Source organism: Ixodes scapularis, unplaced genomic scaffold, assembly GCF_016920785.2.
Source record: "Ixodes scapularis isolate PalLabHiFi unplaced genomic scaffold, ASM1692078v2 PGA_scaffold5__190_contigs__length_132052651, whole genome shotgun sequence".
Lineage (NCBI taxonomy): Eukaryota > Metazoa > Arthropoda > Arachnida > Ixodida > Ixodidae > Ixodes > Ixodes scapularis.
The window spans coordinates 19639400-19663138 of NW_024609880.1; positions in this window are offsets into that span (position 1 = coordinate 19639400).

A 23739-nucleotide genomic window follows, 5' to 3' on the forward strand; every position below is an offset into this window, starting at 1 on the left:
TTGACTTCCTCCGAGTCGGGCTGCCCTTGAGGCACTGTCAGCGTCGCCGGTGCAGCCGCTTGTTCCGCCTCTTCTTCGTCCATCAGAAGCTCCGTGGACTCCGCATTGGTACTGCCGCTGGCTGCACGGGCGTACGTCTTGACGCAGTCCTTGGGCTCGTGTCCGAAACCGCGGCACTCAGCGCACCAGGGTGCCCTGCAGTCGCGGCGGATATGCCCAGTGCGACGGCACCGGAGACATTTCGCCGCACGCCCGGGCACCACGACCAAGACGTTTCCACCGCAGAGACGGAGTTGGTGCGGCAGGCTCTCCAGCGAGACTTCCTCGTTGAGGGTGATCCTCACGACGAGGGTCGTGGACTCAACGTCGACGAAACCATCCACCTTCCACTTTTCCCTCGCGACTTCCTTGACCGTCCCAAATGGTTCGAAGGCGCGCCGAATAGAGTCCACCGGCGCGTCGAACGAGACCCAGTGAAGCTTAACGCGAAGCTCCCTCCGGTTCGGGTCGACGAGCTGGCACGTCAAACCTTTCACCTGAAGACTCCCTGCTTCCAAAAGCTTCGCTTTCGCTTCCGGAGTTTTCAGTTTAAGCAGCCAGACGTGGCTCATCTGGTAGGCGCCCAGACCCGCCACGTCTGACAAAACGCCCACCTGTTGCAACGGCTGCCTGAAGTCTTCAATCTTGTACGGGCGCCCGTCGAGGTCAGCGTGCAAAACGACGCTGAGCTTTGCAGCATCACCGGTGGGCAGTATCGGCAACTGCATACGATATTCCTTAGCAGCAAAAGACCTGTTATCACCGCGGCCGGGCACGGCCGCCACCGCTTGCAAGGAGCGATCCATATCACGTCCGTCCGCTATCGCGACCGGCAGTGGAATCCCCCTCTACACCACTCCACCTTGGCTTTCAGGCGTTTTCTACATGTCTTATTGATGCAGATGAAACGAAATGTATCCTGGCTCCGCGGTTTTTTGGCTTTCTGCGGGTTCCTGACAAACTTCGATTCTTTGATTTATTGGAATAAGTAAGGTCCATTCATCTGCATATGTTCGTTCATATCCTCCTCGGAGACCACGTACGATAGTGTGAAGTGCCCGTGCTGTGTACATATATATATATATATATTGTCACGGGTGGTGACCAAAATAAAAGGAAATAAACGGGAAGAAATAAACGTTTAATGTGGCGAACTTGTGTCAAAAAATAAAGGGAGAACAAAGATAATAACAGAGCGTCGCGGGCGTCGAAGTCGGCGTAGCAGCACAGTCGAACGCTGGAGCGAAACTGACTCCGGCTTGCCTGCGGAGCCGCTTTTGTACACACGTTGGCTTCTGGAGAATTCGACGTAGAAGGTTCGACGCGTAGAATATTCTGACCTCGAATCAGCTAGACGGTTCTCCATTTCACCAGAACCTCACATTACAGTGTTAACAAAAATGCATAGCCGCGGCCAGGAATCGAACCCTGGCCCTTCGCGTAGTAGGCAAGCGCGATAACCGTTAGCCTATGGCCGCGCTGCCTACTTGGCGAGCGGCATTACTCCCCCCTTAAAAAGTGCATCGCCCCGATGCATTTCAAAACAAAACAAAGCACATAAAAAGGACGGTAAACTAAAGAGTCACTTGAAACACATAAGATTCACAGTCCTATCGAGCGTAGTACGGCTTCAGGCGCACGACGTGGACGACTTCAGGTCGTGGTGGGCGGCGTGATGATGTTCTTGTTCCGTCGGGCATCACCTCGTAGTTCAGCTCGCCGAGGCGACGAAGTACCTTGTATGGTCCAAAGTACCGTTTCAGCAGTTTCTCACTGAGGCCGCGGCGACGGATGGGCGTCCACACCCATCCGTCGCCGGGTGAATCCAGTGGTCTCCTGAACCGCCGTATTGTAGCCAAACGTGACGTAGGGCAACACCTCGTCCCACGTCTTGTGCTCTACGTCGACGTACATAGAGATCATATCGGCGATTGTCTTGTTGAGTCGCTCGGTCAGCCCGTTGGTCTGCGGGTGGTATGCAGTGGTTCGACGATGGCCGGTGCCACTGAGACGAAGGATCTCTTGCGTCAGCTGGGCCATGAACGAAGATCCGCGATCTGTAATCAAAACTTCGGGTGCGCCGTGTCGGAGGACGATGGACTCGATGAAAAACTTGGCGACTTCCACAGCAGTCCCTGAAGGAAGAGCTTTCGTTTCGGCCTACCGCGTGAGATAATCTGTGGCGACGATGATCCAGCGGTTCCCCGACGTCGAAGGCGGAAAAGGACCAAGTAGATCCATTCCGATCTGCTGGAAGGGTGTAGTTGGAGGAGAAATGGGCTGCAGAAGTCCGGCCGGCCTCGTCGGCGGTTTCTTGCGTCGCTGACACTCGTGGCATGATCGTGTATATAGGTGGACGGTCTTGGGGAGCTTCGGCCAGTAATACTTTTTACGAATACGGGCCAGTGTCCGGCTGTAACCAAGGTGTCCGGATGTCGGGTCGTCGTGGCAGGCTTGGAAGATCTCCTCTCGAAGGTCACTCGGGATCACCAGCAACCACGGTGTGTTGTTGTCGCCGAAGTTTTCTTTGTAGAGTACACCTTGTCGGATGGCGAAGGTCGGCAGTACTCGTGAGAAGACACGTGGCACGGTACCCCTGCCCCCTTCCAGGTGCTCGATTAATGCGCACAGCTCAGGATAGTCCCGTTGACGTCGTGCCATATCGTCGGTGTTCACTGCTCCTAGGAAGCACTCGTCGTCATTGTCGTCCCTGCAGCCGGAAGGGGTTTCGATGGGGGCTCTGGACAGGCAGTCGGCGTCGCTGTGCTTGCGGCCTGACTTATAGACCACTGTCATGTTGAACTCTTGTAGCCGAAGACTTCATCGAGCGAGGCGTCCTGACGGGTCCTTCAGGTTCGCAAGCCAGCAGAGCGAGTGGTGGTCCGTGACAACACGGAACGGGCTCCCGTACAAGTACGGACGAAACTTTGTTATTGCCCAGACGACCGCAAGGCATTCTTTCTCAGTCGTGGAGTAATTTTTTTCCGCCTTGGACAATGTCCGACTTGCGTAGGCGATGACTCGCTCGATGCCTTCTTGCACTTGGACTAGTACTGCGCCCAGTCTCGCGTTACTTGCGTCCGTGTGCATTTCTGTTTCCGCATCCTGATCGAAATGTCCAAGCACTGGAGGAGTCTGGAGTCGTCGTTTCAGTTCGTCGAATGCCTGCTGTTGCTCCCCGGCCCATTCGAACTTCTCGGCGTCCTTCGTGAGATTCGTAAGTGGTGCGGAAATCTTTGCGAAATCCCGAACGAAGCGTCGATAATAGGCACAAAGTCCAAGGAATCTTCGCACGGCCTTCTTATCTGTCGGCGCTGGAAATGCCGCGACGGCGCGAGTCTTCTCGGCGTCTGGGCGGACGCCTTCGTTACTAACCACGTGGCCAAGGAACTTCAGTTCGTCATAGGCGAACCGGCACTTTGACGGCTTGAGTGTGAGTCCGGCGGTCAGAATGGCTTGAAGAACAGCTCGGAGTCGTCTCAAGTGCTCGTCGAAGTCAGCTGAAAACACTACGACGTCGTCAAGGTAGACGACGTCGTAGTGCCACTTCAGCCCTGCCAGTACGGTGTCCATGACACGCTGGAAAGTTGCTGGCGCCGTGCATAGTCCGAAGGGCATCACCTTGAACTCGTAAAGTCCATCCGGCGTGACGAAGGCTGTCTTCTCTCGGTCCCGTTCGTCGACCTCGATTTGCCAGTAGCCGCTCTTCAGGTCCATCGATGAAAAGTATCGAGAGTGGCGCAGCCGGTCTAGAGTGTCGTCGATGCGGGGGAGTGGGTAGACGTCTTTCTTCGTAACCGTGTTGAGCTGCCGGTAGTCCACGCAGAACCGAAGAGTTCCGTCCTTCTTCTTAACCAGCACGACTGGAGAGGCCCATGGACTGCTTGAAGCTTGGATGATGTCGTCATTCAGCATCTCTTGAACTTGCTGATGGATCACCTCCCTTTCCTTAGCGGAGACTCTGTACGGCGATCGATGCACAGGGCGCGCGTCGTCCTCGGTAACGATGCGGTGCTTGGCAACCGCGGTCTGGCGCACCTTCGACGACGTCGCAAAGCAGTCGCGGTATTCGGCGAGGAGGTTAACCAGCTGACGCCGTTTAGGGTCCGGAAGCTTAGGGTCAATGTCGAGCTGCGCTGGCGACGTACTGTCTTGCTGGGGTGGCGAGGATTCGTCAGTAATCGTGGTGATTTCGGCGGGGTTTCGGAGTTTCTCGACGTGGCCCACGGCTGCACCTTTCGTGAGGTGTTGCGTTTCGTTTCGGAAGTTCGTCACGAGGGCCACAGTCCGCCCATCCTGAAGTTCAGCTACTCCCCTTGCGACGCCTATGCCTCTTCCCAGGAGCAATTGGAGGCTTCCCTCGAGAAGAACTTCGCCAGAGGAAGCTTCATCGATCCCGACAAGTACGAAAACACTCGACCGCGGTGGTAGGTTTACGTGGTTTGCGAGGACTCGGACCGTGGGTGACGTCGCTTGGGGTTCCTCCGCTGGTGGAGCAGGTTTTCGTAGCGTCAGTCGGTTTGTTCCGAGGTCGATGACGGCTCCATACTCGCAGAGAAAGTCCATGCCGAGGATAACGTCCCTCGAACAGTCATGAAGAACGACGAACTTGACAGGGCACGTTTCACCGTGGATCTCGACGCGAGCAGTGCACCTCCCGGCTGGTGTGATGAGATGTCCTCCGGCGGTTCGTATTTGGGGTCCTTCCCACGGCGTCATGACTTTTCGAAGGCGGCGGGAGAGCCTCCCACTCAGGACTGAGTAGTCTGCTCCGGTGTCCACGAGTGCCGATGCGTCGTGGCCGTCGATGACGACGTTTAGGTTGTTGGACACCCTTGCAGGGGCGTCGTAGCGATGCGTGACGTCGGGAGAGTGGGAGCGCTCCGGCGTTCTTGGAGGCTCTTTACTCGGGTCCTCTTCGGCAACGGCACCTCCAGGCGTTGCCGCACTTAGTTTTCCCGACGGGATAGGGGGGACAGGCTGTCACGGCGCGACCGACGGAAAGGCGACGCGGAACGTCGGGGGGATGGAGAACGGGAACCTCGTGGTGCGGTGGGCGCTGGTGACGGAGGGCGACGGAGGTATTCTTCGATGTCCCTTGGTCGTTCTCCAAAACGAGGTCGACGGTCGTTTGGAGCGAATCCTCGCAGGCCGAGGTGGCGGTAGGGGCACCTCCGGTAAACGTGGTCAGCCTCCCCGCAGTGGAAGCACACCGGGCGTCCGTCATCCGTGCGCCACACGTCGGTCTTTCGAAGTCCACGCTGCTCTTGGCGCGGCGCGTACTGCGGCGAAGAGACTTCTCGTGGGGGTGCAGCTGGGTACTGCCGAGCAATAGGAGGCTGCGGACGACGAGCAACGGCGGCATAGGTCACAGCTGGTGGTTTTGGTGCGGCGTCGGCGAGAACGTCTGTCTGGAGCGCTTGCTGGACCTCTTCTCGAACAATCTCGGCGATCGAGAGTGAAGCTGGGTGTTCGGCGGCAGGTATCAGCTTCTTCAGTTCTTCACGGACGATGTCCCGGACTATTTCTCGGATCCCCGGAATATTGGTGCTGAGGGCCCAGCTTGACGGCGTGGGTGCAGCGACGGCAGGAGCTCGGTGGAAGTGAGCGGCTCGTGCTTGCAGGGCCCGTTCAATGCTGGTCGCCTCTGTTACAAACGTTTCGACGGTGGTCGGCGGGTTGCGGACGAGGCCTCCGAAAATGTCATCTCGTACGCCTCGCATCAGGATCCGCAACTTCTTTTCGTCGGTGGCTTGAGGGTCGGCGCGAGTGACCAGGCGCAGGACATCCTCGACGAAACTGGTGATGGTCTCGTTTGCGCCCTGGGTTCTCATTCGAAGAAGGTCCTCGGCCCTCTCCCGTCGATACTGGTTTGTGAAAGTTCGCCTCAACTCATTCTTGCAGGCGGTCCACGAGATCAATGATGTCTCCCGATTCTAGAACCAGTGCCTGGCCGTTCCTTCGAGCGCGAAGTAAAGGTTCTGCAGGCGCTGGTCGTCCGTCCATCGGTTGTGCTGGGCCACCCGCTCGTACTGTTGAAGCCAGTCCTCGACGTCTTCGTGGGCGTCCCCGTGGAATGGCGTCGGAGTCCGGGGTGCGACTGGCAGGTAGATGAAGGCAGGAGCGGCCGGGGTCTGTGACTGCTGGCCGTCCATCGTCGGCTTCGTCGGCTGCTTGGTCCTGGGTGGCAGAAGTCCGTATTCTGGCTGTAGACCTTGGGTGCGGCGACTGCTCCGAGTTTCAGGTTCCGCGTCGAGTGGTCTTCTCACCGGGCTCGGAATCGGGCTTGCACTGCGGGCCCTGGGAGGGGAATGCTGCACGGGCATGCGCTACCCCGCACCTCCACCAAAATGTCACGGGTGGTGACCAAAATAAAAGGAAATAAACGGGAAGAAATAAACGTTTAATGTGGCGAACTTGTGCCAGAAAAATAAAGGGAGAACAAAGATAATAACAGAGCGTCGCGGGCGTCGAAGTCGGCGTAGCAGCAGAGTCGAACGCTGGTTCGAAACTGACTCCGGCTTGCCTGCGGAGCCGCTTTTGTACACACGTTGGCTTCTGGAGCATTCGACGTAGAAGGTTCGACGCGTAGAAAATTCTGACCTCGAATCAGCTAGACGGTTCTCCATTTCACCAGAACATCACATTACAGTGTTAACAAAAATGCATAGCCGCGGCCAGGAATCGAACCCTGGCCCTTCGCGTGGGAGGCAAGCGCGATAACCGTTAGGCTACGGCAGCGCTGCCTACTTGGCGCGCGGCAATATATAACAACGGGCATGGTGGCGGGAGGCCGAAGGCGTGGGTATAAAACTGAGAAGAAAGACAGAAAAAAAAACCTTAGTGAAAAACAGCAACAACGGACGATTTAATCTTCGACGTTTCGGCCTTCGTCAGGAAGAACTTTTACAGAAAAGAAATTGGCTTGCTCTTTATGTTTATACAGCCTTGATGGAGATGCGCCTCAACGGGTAATCGGTCTCTTAGCTGTAGATGAGAAATTTGGCCAGTGCGGTACAACCGCTAACCTGGGGTTTTTAACGTGCATCACGCAGTAGTGATCACACGAACGCGTGCCGGTACGAAGCTCATCCAGATCGAAACGGGCGGGGGCGGCGGGGATCGAACCCAGGAGGTTCCCAGCGCAAGCTTTCGCTCCACGCTCCGAGCTGAGACGCGTTAGCCCACTCGGCCACTTCCTCCCCTGAACTTTTACAGATGAGCGCGGGTGGTATTTATACAATGCTACGGTCGAGTCCAAATTTCAGAGGGGTGACCGTTGAAGCTTTCGAGAGAGGGAAGCGTAGGGCAGTTCTTATCCGGGTGAAGAAGCTTCACGGTCGGTGCCACGTTTCAAGGACGGCTGGATGACGGTTGTAGCTTCTTGAGAGTGACTTTGTGTCCGGGCCGGCAGCGGTGACCTATATAGACGATAGCGTACAATAGACGAAAGTTACACGCGCAAACTAAAATGCTGTCTCAAAAAAAAAAAAAAAAAAAAAGGGCCGCACGGTCACTTGTGTGCATGCAGGCATGCATGAGGCAAACCTGGAAGGGAACAATGTTAAACCTAGAAGTAAAAAGAAATACAATGAATAGCAGAACCTGGAAATAAAAGAACAGTTGATGGTCCAGTTCCGGCCCCAAACATATATATATATATATATATATATATTTATTTATAAATAGTGTAGTGGTTAGCACACCCGACCGGACATTGGGAGGCCCAGAGTTCAAATCCTGGCTCCGCCGTTTTTTGGCTTTCGGCGGGTTCCTGAAAACTTGGATTCTTTGATTCCTTGGATTAAGTACGGTTCATTCATCTGCACATATTCCTTTATATCCTCCTCGGAGACCACGTACGATGACGTGAAGTGCCCGTGTTGTATATTCAATAACGTGGCTCTTGATTCTCGCAGATGATGATGATACCGCGTCTCTAAAAGCTCATAAACAAAGAATACTACATGTACACGGGGCGAGAAAAACAGTGGGAGGATTTCTGGAGCACAAACGAGCACGTACCACGTGACACTAAGCGTCGTACCGCGTTCCACGCGGCGGCGTGTGCTTCCAGAACACCTCCGATTGGACACATTTCGTTTCTTGTGCATTAATAAGACAGGTAGGAAACGCCAGAAAGCCAAGGTGGAGTTGTGTAGTGGTTAGCACACCCGACCGGACGTTGGGAGGCCCAGAGTTCAACTCCTGGCTCCACCGTTTTTTGGCTTTCGGCGGGTTCCTGAAAACTTGGATTCCTTGGATTAAGTACGGTTCATTCATCTGCACATATTCCTTTATATATATATATATATATATATATATATATATATATATATATATATATATATATATATATAGCCAATAATATTTTGTTTCGATATGGTACACCATAATGCAGCGTTTTTAGCCACCAGGGGGCGGTTGTTGCGACACCGGTAGGTTTTACTTATGTTTCCAAATTGCGCCTTCTTCTTCTCCTCGTGGCCGTTCACACTCACCTACGGTTTCCTTTTGTAATAAAAGAATATGGAATTCCGATGGTTTTTATAATGGGTTATTTTTAATATACGCATATTTAGCAGGCAATGGGAAGAGTACGCGGTGCAAAGGGTTTAGCAGAGAATGTGCAGAAGGCAATTATCCGTGGATACCAGTCTGGGATGAAGCAGCGCCAGCTTTCAGAGCAATTCGGAGTAGCGCAATAACAATTTCCGAAGTTCTCAAGAAAAACAGGCTCAGAGGAGGTGTTTTTACTCGGTACTCTTCAGGACGACCCAGGTCGACGTCCCACGTGGTCGATAGGAATATTATTCGGGCGAGCCGCACGAACCCTCTACAGTCGGCCGTCAACATTTCGGAGGATTTGTTCCAGGGTTCAGGCTCCATGGTGGCTTCATGGACCGTGAGACGCCGTCTACGAGCTGCTTGACTAGAACATAGAACATAGTTTTATTTGAAGAAAATACATTTTTGAAAGTACAATAGCGAACCGGTAAAAGCCTCAAGGGCTTATGGACCAGGCTCGGCAGGTGGCGATACAAAAGAAAGACACATTGTAGTAAGGTACGTTCTGAGAAAAGTGGAAAAAGTTATTTGACTTTCAAAATGTACGCGTTCTCAAAATCACAAGGTCAAGCTGTAGGGCTAAAAAAAAAAGAAAAAAAAATATTTGATAATTATAAAAAACAAGAACAACAACAAAGCTTTACCTCACAGCTCTAAATTACGTAATGCCTTCCTGAGCTTTTGCCTCGAAGTTCTGGATTGAAAGACCTCCGGTAGGCTGTTAAATATTTGCGGAACGTAATGCACTCTCGTGCGCTCACCATACTTCGTTCTGATCCGCGGCATTTGGAACGAAGCGATGCCTCATAGTTCGCTGCGCAATGTAGGCTGTAATAAAACTAGAATTCCAGAAATGGCGAAGCACAACAGTTTCCCTAAAAAGACCCCCAAAAGATGGCAGACGGAGCTCTTGAAATATACACGCGCTTGAGACATCTGGCCTGTCAAACGAAACACTTTTCAAAATAGTCTTAGCAAGGAGTCAATTCTCGCGCGCCAGAAGAGGGAGCACCCCATTAAGATGGTAACACCGTATCGTAAATAGCTGTAAACTAATGCATCCGTTACCTTTTTTCGCACAGAAAAAGGCAGAAGCATTTTAATACTATACAGAGAACATGCAATGCTTCTTAATTTTATACATAGATAAGTCATGCGTACACCAGGACAAATCACTTTCGAAATATATTCCTATGTATTTAACTGTTTTCACATACGGAATAGTTTCGCAATCGCACGATGTGCAATTGGAAGTGTGCAGCGCTACTCGGACGGAAAGTTCGACATGCTTTAGCGCGTGCCTAAAACAGGCAAGTTTTGTTTTCGACGCATTCCCTTCACTTAAATTTGCACGAAACCAGTCCATTGTAGAGATAATATCATTTTGAAGATTTTGAAAGGCTACACGATAATCCGGATGATCCGACACTAAAAGCGTGTCATCGGCGTATTGAAAATTTTTACATTTCGAAGTAACAGCGGGGAGGTCGTTCACGTATAAATTATAGAGTAATGGCGATAGAACTGAGCCTTGCGGGACTCCAGCATTTAAAAGGGCCTTACTACTCTTCCGATTTTTAAACACCACCACTTGGGATCGACCTGAGAGATAGCCTTTTAGGAGTGGCAAAAACGGACCTCTGAACCCCATCCTGTACAGTTTAGAACAGAGGACGTCATGACTTATGCTGTCGAATGCTTTTGACACATCCAAGATCACTGCACACGTACACACTGTTATCAAAACCAGTATTCAGGAAATCGCCAAAATCTTCCAGTAATGCCTGAGTACCCCGCTCTGCAACAAAACCATACTGACGATCGGAAAGTAAGTCGAACCTTTGACAGAACCTAGTCATTGTCCTTAAAACGCGTTTTTCCAGCAGCTGCGAAATTCATGATAAGATTGAAATGGGACGATAATTCTTGAGATCCTTCGTCGCCCCTCCTTTGTGGAGTGGTTTTACAATCGCAGTTTTCATTCCCGTTGGCCATTTTCGGGTTGCAATTATATCGTTCAGCAGAACTAGAAGTACATTTTTAAGTTTTTCAAAATTTCTACGCAGATCCCGTATATGAATTTCGTCAATGCCAGAAGACTTTCTTTCTTTGGAAGAAAATAAATACTCTCGCAGCTCGTGTTCTGTTATCGAAGGAAGATAAGCAGAAGCTAGATTGTAGTCGTGCAGAGTAATAGTTGGTACTCTTTCAACTATCTTGAACTACACTTGAAGTGCGGGGGAAAAAAGCATTAAAGTCCTCAATGGTTTTCTGTGTGACTGGCGCCAAGGACTTACCTATCACGTCATCAATTGAGCGTTTTTTTGTTCCACCCCGAATCTGATTAGCTAACTGCCAACTTTTTGCTACGTCAAAGCGGTTCCTTTCAAATTCTCCCCCTGAAAAACCTGCGTTCTGAGGAACGGACCAAGGCGCGTGCTTTATTTATGGCTATCTTGTATTCGGCCTTGAGTGTTAGTTCACCTAAACTACGTTTGCAGCGCTTCCACAGTAAGTCCTTGTACTTTATATAGCTGCCAAAATGTCTGGCGTAAGCCACTTAAAGTGCGCTTTACGTTGTCTAATCATTAATTTCCTTTTTGACGTAGATGAAAAATTTGAAAATAAATCAACAACCGTGTCATATGACTCTGAAACCTCGACTGCTGCTAATAGGCCATTCCAGTCAAATTTGTTTCTTTTGTCATCGAACCGCGCTTGATCTGTTATCGTTATTTCCTTCACATCATTGTCGGAGCTCCTATTATTCTTTTTTAATTTTATCTGGCACGCTATATAATAGGGATCAGCCAGTTTTTCAGTTATCACCGCCGCCTTAACCGAGCACTCGAACATGCGTAAATTAATGTGATCAGTGCACGAGGACACGAATTCGTAGCCCAAAATTTCTTCCCGAGTCGGTAGATGTATTGCACTTTCGATGCCGTACGTTGACATTAGGTTGAGATAATCACACACAACATGGCGTGGGGAATCTAATGCGTTTAGATTGAAATCGCCCGCTAAACACAGCTGACTTGTCAAACTAAACTCCGATAATACTTTATCCAGTTCATCAAGAAACAGGTTCGCGTTGCTTGAAGGGACTAAATGCCCGTTGACCAGCTCAGAAGCCAATGGTAAGCAAGAAGAACCGGGCAATCAGGTTGAAGTAGGCAAAGGAATTCTGACCAATGGAAAGAAGTTGTCTGGCCAGACGAACCTAAGTTTATGCTGTTTGGCAGCAATGGAATCCAATACCTGCGTCGTCCGAGAGGCCCCAGATTCAATCCCAGGTATCAGCTGCCTACAGTGAAGCATGGTGGAGGGAGCTTCATGGTATGGGGCTATTTCTTCCCTCGTGGCGTGGGTCCTCTTTACCGCATTAATGGAATAATGACGAAGGAAGTCTACGAGGAAATCCTTGAATACGTCATGCTTCCCTGGGCATGGAGGAATTTTGGCCGTGGCTACGTGTTCCAACAGGACAGTGACCCCAAACACTCATCCAAGTTTAAATAATCTGAGACTGGGGTAGAGAAGAAGCATCAAAGCGTAGAAGGGACAGAAAATAGACAGGACGACGACGAAAATAGACAGGATGCTTCTTCTCTACCCCAGTCTGAGATTATTTCAACACGGTTAATATTCACCAGCTCGCCTGCACCTTTACGATTTTTTCTATGACTCATCCAAGCTTGTGAAAAATTGGTTCAGGAAACGAAGGGTACACCTAATGGAGTGGCCGAGTCAGTCCCCTGACCTTAACCCAATCTAGCATCTTTGGGAAGAGCTGGAGCGTCGTCTGCGGGTCAAGAAAGCCGGAAACATTGACGAGAAGTTTGGCGAACTGCAGCACGAGTGGGCGAACATGGACCAGATGGTCATCGACAATTTGCTGAATTTCATGCATCGTCGATGCCAAGCGGTGATCAATGCAAAGGGTTTCCCTACAAAGTACTGATCAGCTTAAGTTAATATCTAAACATTGGGTTTCATGCGGTGTCCTATTTTGTCACAACAACCAGATTATTGACGGCGTCCTCTTGCACTGCTGTTACCAGGTTTACAATAAATATCGATTACAAATAAGTATTTATATTCAAGTGAGCATCAGTTTCTACTCTATAAATACGTTAATGTAGTGTTCCATTACAATTTTTATATCTGTATCACAGTTCGAAGAAAATTTACCCGAGCAAAACGGAAATATCAAATATTTTTGTTCACCGCTGTATATATATATAGGTGAGGCAGAGTCGTCTGAGAACAATGGACCGGGAAAATGTAATAAGTCTGAGATCCGTACTTGCAGAGTTGCTATGCTAGGAGTTTATTGTATGTATTACGACAGTTTCGCCGAGAGGCTCGGCTTCGTTAGAAGATGGCATACATGTGAGGAAATCAGATTGCGCAAAGCTCTATGCGGCCAATGGGGCGAGAAGGACGTGACGTCAGGAAAAATAAAAGTAAAAAGATATATGAAAGAAAGCAAACATATTAAAACAAAATCAAACGCCCAGTAAAAAAAAAAGTTTGATTTGAGCACGTTTCCACGGTAGGACGGCGGGTTTCAAAGCTAAAGAGGCATATATGAGATCTCCGGCACTGCGGTGGGTACAATAGGTCATAAACGGACGGCACAGGCTCTGGGAACGACATCTTCGGTACTAATTGCCCGTAAGGGCCGATGCGGGCACCTGCTCTCCGCGACGGTCACCCCGCCTCCCGGTCGGGCGCCGCACGTCGCGGGAGAGAGGGGAGAGGGGAGCAAGGAGCAGATCACGGACAAGGGGGGCGCGGGAGGGGGGGGGGGATTTTTACTGGATAGTTGTAAAGACGTCGTCGTACCGGATAGTGAATTAAAGATACAACGTGAAAAGATTAAACATTAAAATAAAAATTGAAATAAATGCAGATGCCTAGGGTGAAGACCGCGTAGCGTTGTGTGCAGCAGGACAGCATGGTGCCGAAGGCACTGATTTGCATCGCCGTTCAATGAAAAACTATAAATAATAATGAATATCGCATATGACTAGGTAAAATGTGGAAAAAGGGGAAGCAGCCGGTACAGAAGCGCGTGTGAAAGGCTCATTGTTTCGCGCGCGCGCACGTAGGCACGCAGGCACGCACGCACGTAGGCACGCACGCACGCGCGCACGCACACACACACACACACACGCACGTGTACGCACGCACGCACGCACGCACGCACGCACGCACGCGCGCGCGCGCAGACACACACACGCACACACACAACAATGGTCTCATTCCAACTGGAAACACAGTGCCACTTGGTCAGGGCGAGTACTGGTGTTCCCATTTAATTCTTAGACAACATTTTAGTCGCTGCAAGTGTTCCTGGATTTTCATTTATTCCTTTATCGAACGTGTTGAATCGGTATATGAGATACGATTCGCGCTGCCCCCTGTTCGCGGTGTGAGTTAAGTCCGGTTTCAAGGATTGCTACCGGAAGTTTCTCGAACGAATGATGTGGGACTGCAGACATGTACAAATTACTCAAAAAAGGTAGTTAAGTTAAGTTACTGAGTATCGACGCCAAAAGTAATTGGAGTAGAGTAGAAATTACGCATTTGTAATATTAATTGAGTAAACTACACTGTAAAAAATTTCCGTAATTTTACAAACAATTTGTCGTAATTCTGACGGACAGTGTGTCCGTTTCTTACATAACGGACATAAAACCCGTTTTTCGTTAGGTTGAATAAAATAGTACAGTTGTGTGCCAAAGAGTACCATAGTAGAGGATAAAAGCTTTAGAAGTGCTTTTATCGTCTAATCCTGCTAAGAGCAATTCGTTATAGTAAAGAGGCCAAAGACTATACCAAGAAACCCGAGTACCCTGCAAAAGGAACAAATAAAAGTGGGGGAAACACAAAATAGAAATCAAGTAAAAGTCTGCAATTCACATTAAAGCACATAGGCACTGCTCTACCTCAGTGGGAGTGAAGGTAGCGAGTTTCCTGTCTACAGATGTTTTCGAGCTTGTGATGATTGTTAGGGGGGTTCTGCGTGAGTGCAAATAAAGGGATTGCCAGAACAGTGAAGACCACACCAAGAAGGAAGGCTGTTGCTCTACAGTACGAAACGGTTGAAAGGCACCAGCCCAATTCTTGCAAACTCCCTTCAGTGCTGTCTTATGAACTTGCAGTTCCACAACGCTGTTTAGGAGGCATAATAAGACAACCTGTGGAGGGCCACACTTGAGATCAACTCTGGTCGTCCATTGAAGGGCCAGAATTCTAGCCAATGTCAAAGCAGTGAGTGATCCGGAGTGAGCTTGGCTGCCGAAGAATAGTGTATAGCTGCCCTTCGATGAACACTTTCAACTGATCTTACAAGATCAACCTCACAGGAGTCTCATATGGAGCTGCAATACTTTAGGTGTGGCAGGACCAGGGCTGTGAAAGGCATGGGCGTACCAACCGGGCGGTCAAGGGGGGCGCTTGTCGCCCAGTTCTTAGAGGGGGGGGGGGGCGGGGGCAAGTCATGTGTTTTGCCCCCCCCCCCCCCCCCCCCCCCCCAAAACAGCCACCACTGGGCAGGGCAAACACTGGCTGGCAGCGCCCAAGGGATACCAAGGGCACCGCTCCTCGGTCCCGGGGTGGGAGGAGGGGAGGGGAAGGGGGTTTAGTTTGCCGCCCCCCCCCCCCCAACTCAAAACCAAGCTGATACGCCACTGGTGAAAGGCACGTAAGTCTGTTATGGCCTGGTCTACTGGACACGCTAAGTACAAAACCCAGTGTTCCGCACGTTTTGAACAAAACTGTCGTCAGGCTGTGCGAAGAAGCATAGCTGGCTGTTTATAGTAGACCTTGTCGATGTTGTTCTGCAAACCCTGGTGGTTTCTTGGGCCACCTGATAAGCGGCACCAGTATCAGGTCGTCCGTAACAGCAGTGGAGTTGATTGCAGGGATCACGATTAATAAACATGTGGAGAACAAGTGGACTGAGCACACTGTACCGTCGAACTGTCGAGTATTTGGGGCCACTGGAAATGGTTCCATGGTATACACTGCACTCCGAGCGACTCAACTTGAAGACGTCTAGTATGCACACATTTAATTAAATCGTGTTAATGAGCACCAGTGGCTCGCTGGGCAGGTCATAGGACTCAGCTTTCACGGAAGCCAGGTAGCATGCACAGTATAGCAGCCCCTTGCCATGCTTGTGAGAGGTTCCAGCTCCAGGTCGTGGCGTCGCCAAAAGGGTAGTAGAAAAGGTACCACGACCAGCACACCCCTACAGTTCTTAGCGCGATCCTTTCTGTAAGCAGTGTGCTCCACTGTAGCAATTGTCAAGGTGACTGCCATAAACCGAATCCTGCATCCACGCTTTACATGCCGCTAGAACTGTTCAGGGATGCGTCTCATGGAGTGAGTGAAGGTGCAGCAGCTTATTCGGGACCAAGTGCCCTGCTTGTGAACCACACTGCGAGTTGAGGCAACGCAAACCAGGGAGTACAGGGATGGGGTTCGTCTGGGCGGGCCAGGGTGGTGGAACACGGGGGGCAGCGTCGCTGGTTGCCCGGGCAGGCCAGAGTGCGGTGTCCGTACTCGACACAGCTGTTGCAATGATGGGCTCGAGGTTTGTGGGGACGGCAGCGAAATTCAAGGCGGCAGTAGTACACTGTGTAAGGGACATGGGTTCCGATGAACGTGATGATGGCTGAACCTGTTGTGCCTACTCGCCTTGCTTGAAGGATGTCACCTTGATAAGACTCCAGATCATTGATGATCTCGTCGGGGGTAGGTAGGAGTGGACAGGAGGGGAAATGTTTTGTAAGGTGATATTGGTGATGCGAAGTAGCCAGTTGACGATCGCTTCGTGATGGGTGCGGAGGAAGGTTATTTTGCCGGAGGTGGAGCGACACGTCGGTACATGTATGAGCAAGGAGCTGTGCGGCTTGCAAGAAAGCCGGCAAACTGTCAAGAGGCAGCGCTGCTGCGCCAGCAGGACGGACTGGGAGATTCACTATAACTACGTGAAGTTCGGGGTCAAAGTCGGCTGGAAGACGAGATTTGCGGGGCTTTCCAGGGGTGATCCATTTCCCACCTTGGTCGTCTCGCTCTAGAGAGATTTTCATGTCCTGTCTCAGGATGGACGCAGAGATATTGGTAAGCTGCGAAGCGGCGATGTCGGCTGTAGCCATATTCGAAGCAGAAACCGGCGTGCCGCTCGCAGAACGAGACTCGAGCGAACCGATCTCTCGGCGGACGTGCTGCGGCGGGCCGACGGAGCGCGGCGATGTTTATACCAGGATCACGTACAGTCGCGTACAGTTCTCTGGGCTTTGCGGAGCCCGGAGAAGACGTCCGCTCTCGTCGGAGATTTGCAGCAGTCTCCGGACACTGAAGGTAAGGGCGTTCACATCGCAGAGTTCACTAATGAAGGGAGGCTACTGAGGTTTTAAGAGCCACTGATCGTAGCAATCGCATTCCAAAGACACCGCGTTGTCGTAGATTGTTTTTCACCGGCTACGTCCTGTAGGGCTGAGGCCAGGGCTGTGGGATCCATCGCCGGAAACGCGGAGGAACCAAGCAACGACGTGAGGCATGCCGAGTCGGTTCGTGGGTGCCGACGACATTCGAGCAACGCTTCCAAGAAGGCTGGATATTCTTTCCGGTGAGGACACAATACTTAGACAGCATGCTTGGGGCTGATGAGGATCGCAAGAGGTGGATAACAGGACAACCAATGCACAGCAAATAGGTCGAGCACGGTACACCTCTAGTTCACTTTAACACGGCACAATAGTGGTCGCCGCCATGTCAAATTGAAACGAAGCTGACGAAGCCAAGCTCCAGTTTAGTACACATTGCGCTTCGACATGCTTTATTACAAATAATTTTATAAATCTTAAAACAATTTTTTTTATATCTTAAAGTTTTAATTTAAGTCGAATAAAACAAGCAAATTCACGTTGCGTCAAGTAAACTTGGTCGAAACTCGGAACCAACGGGCATCGCCGCATCGCCATCGCCATCGTAACAAAACGCAAAAACTTTCAAAAACGAAGCGAGTTTCAAAACTTTCGCAACTTTCGGGCGCTTTCAGACTTTAGGAACAAACATCGAAGAACGTTCTTGGAAAAAGGAAGTGTCCTAGGTGCCGGCGTGCCCATAAGACCAGCTGTGGATATCAGTCTAATTGGTGAGTGCTCGCTCACTCGTTTTACTTTTTGAGTCCTTTCTGTTCGGAACGTTTATAACGTGATCCTTTTGTGTGCAGTCGGCGTGAAAGCGAACGTGTGCGGTTCCTTGTCGCACAGGTGCTTTCCGCATTGGATGACCCTCGAGCTTTTGCCAAAGAAGTCACGGAAGCGACCTGTCACTGCACGGGCACTCAGATTGCGGCAACGCAACCAAAGGCAAAGGTCCCACCGGAGGCAAGGGGGGCCAAGCGAGACACTTGGTGAGTGTATCAGGGAGCTTGATTTCTGCAAATCGGGTGGCGGCTTGGTACCTGACAGCTAGGCGGTGTGTTTTGCGGAACCCATGACTGCTAAAGGTACCCGTTAGTGTGATGGCGTTTGTATTCGCTTCCACTGTGCGAGGTTAGATTCAAGTTCGATTTTCGCCGTCGGAAACTACTCGAAACATTGCGTGACGTGCGTCTTTAGAAGTAAGGTCTGTATTGATGATGTTGCTTGCGAAGAGTATAAATGAGTTCTCTCCCGACTGGGGCACTGACTTCTTATAAAAAAAATTCTGTGTATGGTGCACTTATTTACTAACCCTCTGGCAGTACTTCACTGTAAAGGTTGAGAAAAAAACAACAAAAAAACCGCGCATTGACTACTGTCAAAAGAAACGGAAAAAAAAGTGTTTTAAACTACTTCCTCCTCAGCTTATAAGCAAAGGGAGAAATCACGTGGTCGTATTTCACTGGAACCCAAAGTTATCCCAGCAGTCTGAGAGTCAGCAAGGGCAAAGCCCTGAATAAAATGCATGCTTCACATTTTGGCAAGTGCCAACAACTATAAAGTATAAAACGCATGTAAGCAATTTAGCGAGCAACAAGAAAAATGATGGCGATCCTTTTTGCTATCGCTCGATCAGCTGCACGACGAGGCAAGCCACATGAAAGCGACGGGAGCAAGCGACCGAGGCGATGAGCAAAGCTTTCTAGAGATCCAAAAACCGAGCAATGAGAGCTCTTTGTCGCTCGTTGCCGTCGCTCGCTAAATCGCATAAACATACGGTTCAGCTTGAATTGTATGAACGCGAGGGAAACACTTCCAAATGCCTTTCATTTCAGGGCTACACTGCCATTTGCGTCCAAGTGCTGCACGGGCCTCGTGCACTGGCACTTTGACACCACTTAAGAAACTAACACAAACATATCCAGGGGTTTTAGGTTGGGTTAGCCATCCTACAGAAAGGTGCTGCTCAGTTAATAGACGATTCGCTATTTTCCCGAGCGCCCCGGCCCGCCCGCGAGGAATTGTGGGAGAGATTGTCCTCGCCTGGCCGCTCTGCCTTGAGATTGCATTGCCTTGTCGCTTGCCTTCTCTTAATCCTGTTTTTCGATTCCATTACATATTTTTATCTATTCCAGTGTATTTTTTATCGCTTCTAAGGGTTTCTATTCTCTTCTGTGCACAATATTTCTTGTATATATATAGTATTTGTGTCTTTATTTTGCCTTTTTCGATGGGAGTGCCGACGGACAACACGCCGCTTCGCGCGTCGTTTCCCGGTATGAGTACTACCATTGCTACAGATTCCTATCGCACTGTTAGCTGTTTGTGTTGGTTCAATTAGACCCGCGTACAGTCGAGAGGAGCCGTTTATGAACAGCCGCGCACATGTCATAGGGATAGGCACAGCTCTGAATCAACTATCGTAATGCGAGAGCCGAGCGCGCTGTGATTTGGCCACCCACGCTCGCTCCATTTACTCGCACTGTAGCGTATGCCTTCGACTGCCGCTTACTTAACTAAGATACAGCACACCGCTGTATCTTAGGGGGGCAGGGCAGGGCCCGAGGGTAAGGCCCTGCCCTGCCCCCCTCTCCCCCCCCGCGGATCTCACCAGGGGGGGCACGAGCCTCGATGCCCCCCCGAAGTCTACGCCTATGCTTAGAAGCAATAAAATATACATTGGAATAGATAAGGACAGGTAATGGAATCGAAAAACAGAGGATTAAGAGGAGGCAAGCAACAAGGCAATGCAATCTCAAGGCAGAGCGGCTAGGCGAGGGACAGTCTCGCACAAATCTTCGTGCTTGGGGGATTTTGCAAAAGGGCTATTTATATCAAGTTCAAAATGAACAGCACTCTTCATTGATGGCTGATTCACACAACGAACTGATCCACAGACCGATTGATCATGTCCGCGGTTCGTCCGTCTCCCAAGCGCATCCACACGAAGGAGCAGACACGCAAATGACAGCCAGGACGAGCCGAACATGTTTGTGACCACACTGTGGCACTGTTGTCCAAGATCGAAATCGACATTTGCTGCTTTGAACAAGAACTGTGCGCCACTGTTACGTGCGGAGTGAGACATAACACCATGATAGGCTTAGTGCGAATTGCCACTAGCCTTACTAAACCAAACCATGGCAGAGACACAAGCATGGTCCTGCTCGAGGAGACTTTGGCGTGGAGGCAGTGAAGTCCTGGGCCCGCTAAGTGGCATTTGGAGATGCCTCCACTCACTTTGCACTTGTGCCTTCAGTACACCACAACCACAAGAAAGCTCCTGCTGGGTGAAAGATTGATTGGAGATTCAAAGTGATTGCGGTGTGGTAGACGCGTCTTTACAGAAGCTTTTCGACGCAGATGAGTACCAGATTCTGCGTCGTGTCAGTTGGGCAAAGTTCCTCATGCCAACCTTTTTGGTATGAGAAATGAAATGAAAGGATATTTTGTTGCAATAGTTTGGGTCATTTTTCTTTAAAAGCCTTACTTGCAACTTTCAGGAAAGCACAAGCATTACAGACCAGCTGCCCTCACAATCAAGACCCCCCCCCCCCCTTTCTCCTCCTGGTAGTTGCTGTCGGTGAGTAACCTGATAGCCTTGGGCTTTTCCGCTTTTCTAATAGAAATTAGCGGTTCTTGTACATGTGCAAAAGTGAAAAGTATGCTACTGCCATGTTTGTCAGTTTTGTATCTCTTTATTCCCTCAGACCGCAAATTTGCCTTCAGCTTGGTTCACATGCACAGCACATTCATGGCATCTTGTATCCAAAAATATCTATTGTGGGTTGGATGTGTGTTGGGGGGGGGGGGTCATTACTTTGCTGGTTGAGTTGGTAGGCAGGAGATTGCGAGAAACAAAAGGGTAGATAAAATACAACCGTCACTTTTACTATGAAAACCTTTTAATACAGGACTAGCGAAAAAATGAGAACATGAAAAGGTATGACGTCCCGTCCTCCTCTTACTCTTTACTTTCTGTAACCTAGTCTGGTAATTTAGGATCATATACTACTACATAAGATTCAACAACGTGGGAGGTGTTGGTGCACCTTAACCCATTTTGGACGAGCCTCGCTCGTCCACCTAGGGTTGTTCCTAAACCGTTTAGGATGGGTGTAACTCATCCGCGCACTATACCTCGCCCCTTGGCTCTTTTTGGACAACCCAGGCTTGTTCCGAGCATAGTTTGCGGTGCTGCTCAGAGATCGCAGCATGTATTTTTTTTATTGTACACATTTTTAAGGATGGCGACTGATTGTGGAGACATGTGCAGCTTGGGCTGTACGTGCAATAAATATAGAAAAAACAACTTAGGATCAAAAACTGAAGAAAAAAGAAACGGTTAAGGTAAACAGTGTGCAACATTATTATGCAGTTTCCTCGTTCCTTCGACAATGTCTAATTGGATACGAGACACACTTTTATGACGTGCAGGCAACGTCAACAAAAATGTTTGGCGTGAAATGACACGCCAAAAATACAATATAAGATAGCTATAGTGCTAGGACCCATTGTATGTTCCTGTAACCCTGCTAGATTTGTTTTGAGAATGGCGCAATAGTTTCGTGGATAAATCCACTTAAATGTGAATCCCTCGGAAGGGCGGATCCAAGCAAAACTGGAGGCTGGCTTTGTAGCCAGCCTCCAGCGCGATGTCTCCTTGCACGCACTGACAGATTTGGATATTTTGGCGTCTCGAGCTTCAGTTTTCTCGTTTACCTTCCACGTTTCAAGCATGCGGTTTGTGATGATTACGTCTACGACATCGCTCGCCTTGTCAGAGTGTTCGACATTGACTGCAGCAGCGATGAGTATGATGGCTATCAAGAGATGCTGAAAGCTGTTCATTTTGACTGCGACCCGCTGGCGACAGACTCCAGTGACGGCGAGTTACGGACGAACTCGTTGTGGTCACTGTCGCCCGGGAATATCTCGCAGGCGCGTGCAGGGTGGAAGGTCAACGGGCCGGCGGCGAGAGCGAGAAAAGCATTTGGGTTACCGAGTTGCGCGAGCGGTTTTGATCGTACCGCGGCGAGGAGAGCTTGGGCGATCATGGGGGCCCCTAGGATGAAAGAGCGTTCATGGTCACATGCTTTATGGGCACCATGATGTGACTAACTTGGGCAGTGTTGCCTGGTCGCCAGATGAAAATGATACAAATTCGTAAATTGAATACTGCAATTACCAGAGCTCTAAAATTGCATAACTTGGTGTATATACTACGTAGTCTATGAGCAATCCATTTCAAGAATAATAGATCCGTTTAATTTTCGTGTTATAACCCCTTTAAGTCACCGCAGATTCCGCTGTCCACTTATTGCCGATTCACATGAACTTATCCGCAGATAAATTGATCAAGTGACAAGACGTCCACGGAGCATCAGTCCTCCAAGCACATCCATACGGAGGAGACGAGCAGATGACAGCAAGGACAAACTGAACCTATTCCCGGCCCTGCATTTCTGCAAAATGCCAACATCGCACTGTGGCACAGTTTTCCAAGGTCAGAAGTGATGTTTGCAACTACGATCACTGTGCTATTATGAAAAAGTATTGTGTGCTGCTGTTATATACCGAGCAAGACAAAGCATCATGACAGGCTTAGCGTGAAGCGCTACTAGCTTTACTAACCATATGACACAAGTATCGTCCTGCTCCAGGAGGCTTCAGCGTCTAAGTGATGAAGTCCTGGTGTTGCGGAGGGGCATTTGGAAATACCTTCACGCACTGCTTGCTTGTGCACCACTCTTCAGCACACTACAGCCGTAAGAAAGGTCTTGGCTGGGTTGAAAACTGGGTGGACATGCAGGGAAGCTTGCAGCTTGCTAGGCAAGTTTTCACTGAAGCTTCTTGACACCAACCCGGAGGAGTACCAGAACATGCGGCTTGTCGGCTGGGCAAAGTTCTTGCAGCTTCTTTCACGAGTGGAAAATAAGAATGGTTCGACAAAATGAAACAGCGAATGGACAAACTGGTTCACCAACAGCAGAGCTATTGCTCTGCTGTTGGTGCTCTACCGTAAATGCTTTTACTGTTAAGGCCCGTTCACACTCTTGCGACTGACTTCGACCGAGAGAGACCAGACCGGTTTTTAAGCCTTTTGCGACTTCTTAGGACCGGATGCGGTGCAGCGGAATTGGACCTAAGAAGTCGCAAGAGGCTTAAAAACCGGTCTGGTCTCTCTCGGTCGCAAGAGTGTGAACGAGCCTTTACTCACCCGCTAAAAATCTGGGCATGGAAGGGCACTTTGCCCTTAAGTCTGGGCGTCTGCTGACGAGGTGCAAATCGGAGGAATAGCCGACATGATGGTAATGTGACAAACGGTCCACGGATGAAAATTGCGATTCAATCCATCGCATGAATCTGCCATTATTTGACGATTGTCCTAATATGATTAATTGATCCCTATTAAAAAAAGAACAATTGTTCTCTGAAACAATGTAATGAAGCGAAGTTTTTATGAACAATGCCTGCTCCTTTGACAAGGGAATAGTACGAGCCTTGGTATAACAGGAACTTTCCGTAGATCAGACATACATTTATTCCATGCTCAAAGTAAAGGCATGAGTTTGTCTTGGCAATGCCAACCTCCTGCGTATGATCTGTAAAAAGTCGTTAATGACCGTGCTCAAGGGAGAGGATTTCTGCTTTCAAGAACAGGATGGGGTGAAAGAAAAAGTGT